Below are 3,785 nucleotides of genomic sequence, written 5' to 3' on the forward strand. Positions count from 1 at the left end.
CATTTGAGAACCACTGGGACAGGCAATTGTAAATGTCCTCCAAATGCATCCCAGCCAGCGCTCAAATCTGGATGGTTCTTGGCCTTTAACATCTTCTCCATAAAGCCCCATGGACCAAGGGAAAGGGACTGTCTAGTGAGCCTGAATGGCATTTAATCACCTTTTCCATTCCAGAGATGTACATGGATTTAATGAATAAAATCTCATTTTCAGCTTCCAATCTATTTTGCAGAATATCGAACGGAGCAGTCTGAATTTATGACATTGGTTTAAAACAGTGTTCGACAAACCCACTGCCATTTCCATATTCACAGAAATCGAGCCTGCCAAGTTCAAATTAGCTACAAAGTCAAAGTGCTCGCATTAGGTTAAGCAAGGGGCCAGGCCTATAATTAATCCATATACTTTTTTTTCCCTTGCTGGAGACGGGCCGGCGGTTTTGACTGAAACCCAGAGGAGAGTCACACTGGAAACCCTCAAGCCACAGACCCATGAAATAATTAACTTGGATGGATTTAGAGCTGGTCTCCATGGGATTCTGATATCATCTGACTAGTGGTAAAAGGTCTGGTACATAATACCAGAACTAATTGTTATAGGACACCATGGGAAACTCTAAGAAGTTTGTGGTTCTCTAAGAAGCGTGTGGTTGGTCTGTGGAACTCTTTGCCACAGGATGTAGTGATGGCAACTGGCCTGGACGCCTTTAAAAGGGGATTGGACAAGTTTCTGGAGGAAAAATCCATTACGAGTTACAAGCCATGATGTGTATGCGCAACCTCCTGATTTTAGAAATGGGTTATGTCAGAATGCCAGATGCAAGGGAGGTCACCAGAATGAGGTCTCTTGTTATCTGGTGTGCTCCCTGGGGCATTTGGTGGGCCGCTGTGAGATACAGGAAGCTGGACTAGATGGGCCTATGGCCTGATCCAGTGGGGCTGTTCTTATGTTCTTAACTACAATTCCCAGGAAGACTTGCAGGTCTCTTGTTATCTGGTGTGCTCCCTGGGGCATTTGGTGGGCTGCTGTGAGATACAGGAAGCTGGACTAGATGGGCCTATGGCCTGATCCAGTGGGGCTGTTCTTATGTTCTTAACTACAATTCCCAGGAAGACTTGCAGGTCTCTTGTTATCTGGTGTGCTCCCTGGGGCATTTGGTGGGCCGCTGTGAGATACAGGAAGCTGGACTAGATGGGCCTATGGCCTGATCCAGTGGGGCTGTTCTTATGTTCTTAAGTTTCATCAACATGCATTTCTACAGGGCCACCGCTTGGTTCCTCCAGGCTCTGAGGAAAGGCCAAGTGCCTTGACCCCCTATTGGCGCACTGGCCCAAGGGACCCCCCACAACAGCTCACCTTGAGCATTGGCAGTAGAAATGCCAATGTTATCTCATCACCTATCACATGCACACACTGGCCCTCTCTGGGCCAACAGCTTTCTACCCAAGGCTTCCTGAATTATCAGAACAGCCTGGAGAGAAACCTCTTCTCCACATTGCCCTCCTCCTTCTGCTCCCTTCTTTTCCTTTTCGAATCCAGGGAGTAGGAGGAAGGATGGAGAAATCAATGGTGAATGGAGAAGTCAATGGGTGATGCACTGCTGGGTAAGGAGGGTGGCATTTAGCACACCGGACATCACTGGGAATTTTTGGATCAGACCTGACTGCTCCTCCTTTTGTTGTGAACCACTGCCTGTTATCAATAACACAGGCCTACAAAATTGAGGGTCAGAAAAGTTTTCCCCAAACTTTATGGTGGTTTGATATGAATTTGGGGGTGCCGATTCCAAAAATGGCATCCGTTTTGCCCTAACACGTCTAGTTTTGGAGATATAGTATAGCCTCATTAGTGAATGGTTCAAGCAGCTTCCTCATGAGGAAGCCATGGTGTAGGTGGCGCTCTCTCTCTCTCTCTCTCTCTCTCTCTCTCTCTCTCTCACTCACTCACTCACTCACACACACACACACATACACACACACATGTTATAAAAAAATCCCCAAACCCCACCCTACTCCAAAGGCCCCAGAATCTGTGGAATAAATGCTCTGATTTGCATGTACCATACAGAATAACGTATAACATTTAAACATAATAATATACTGAAATTACTGCTTGCCTCCCTTGCATTCCAGTAACTGTGCAATGCATAAATGCAGATTTTATACTACCTTTGTAAAATGTGCACAATAAACGCCACGGATTTCAAATCTCCCTTTGGTCCATGTGGCCTACAAATGTGCAGTTCAGCATTGCACATTGTCAGTTTCATGATCTGTCCCCACATTCGCAGCTGCTGGTTTGAAGGGCTTAGTTCTCAGTTGTTGACTCCATGACCCAGTTCAGACGTCACAAAGGGCCAGGACTGAATCTTGGTTTTGTTGATGTGGTGTGTGTGTGTGTGTTCTCCTCCTCTCTTGATGGTTTCAGAAGAGGACATTTTCCTTTCCCAGCTTCATATTCTGGTGTATTTGTAAACTTGGGAGAGAATCAGGCAAGAAGACTAGAAGTGTAGCCACAGTCAGTCAAAGGTGTCCATGAGAGCTGAAGGGTCTTTTATTGATGCTGCCGGCAGCCAGTTTAATTTTCTGTCTCATTCTCCTTGAAGCACAGAAACCTGCAGAAAGAGTTTGATCAAAAGCCGCACTGAAGCAGGACAAGTGGAGCAATACAGGATGGGTGCACTAGATCTAAAATTAATGTGTTCCCCTGAATTCCCCACAACTCTCAGTTTTGCAAATGTTTTATGTCAAATATTCTCTGATGTTCACCAAAGTGCTGGGATATCCTCTGGCCAGCCTCCAAATATTTGCTGTTTTGAATTAGATGGGAAATGATTTTATTAATTTCAAGCATTTTATACTTTTAATCTAAGGCTCATTGAACTGCATTAAAAAAAATGAAAGGATGACATTACGCCCAATCCCTGATGGAGAAGAAGAAGGTCATGGGAATGTCAATGGTGACACTTGGCCTTACTGGCTTCTTCTTCTCAACGTTATCATTTTTAATCTGACCTTAGGAATTGCACAGCATTTTGCACTTGGCAGACAGTCTTTTAAGCATTTGAATGAAATCTCTGCTGGCTGGTATGTAATGGCATACCACCATAGCTTCAACCTCCCTATCTTCTAGGAAGACTTGCTACAGAAATGGCGGCCAAGAAGCCTCTGTGTGCTGTAGGTCCCCTGCATGTTGCACAAGATTCTGGAAACATGATCCAGGGCAGAGGTCTTCAGCAGGGGAATTGGGACCACCTAAGTGGGTACTGTCTCATACTCAGGTGGGTCATGGTATGGCTACTGCCTCCATTTTGTTTTCAGGTTCAAATTGCACAGTTTGGACAGCAATCAGGGTTAGGGATCCTAGATGAGACCAATCTTGCTGGAGACCTTTACTTTGGAGGGGACACTTTGGCCAAGTCATTCAGAACTTCAGTGGGCTCCTTCAGTCTCCTATCTCTGGGGTAGGTGTCACCCCCTTGCACCGTGCGACACCCCTGTATTTACCCAGAGTAACACATGGCACCCAAAAGTGATATGGTGGTGACATGACAATGGCATTGTATGCACCCTACAGGTAGACCACAGCTGCGATACAAGGACATCTGCAAGAGGGATCTGAAGGCCTTAGGAGTGGACCTCAACAAGTGGGAAACCCTGGCCTCTGAGCAGCCCGCTTGGAGGCAGGCTGTGCAGCATGGCCTTTCCCAGTTTGAAGAGACACTTGGCCAACAGTCTGAGGCAAAGAGGCAAAGAAGGAAGGCCCATAGCCAGGGAGACAGACCA

This window comes from Tiliqua scincoides, chromosome 11 (genome assembly GCF_035046505.1).
Source record: "Tiliqua scincoides isolate rTilSci1 chromosome 11, rTilSci1.hap2, whole genome shotgun sequence".
Lineage (NCBI taxonomy): Eukaryota > Metazoa > Chordata > Lepidosauria > Squamata > Scincidae > Tiliqua > Tiliqua scincoides.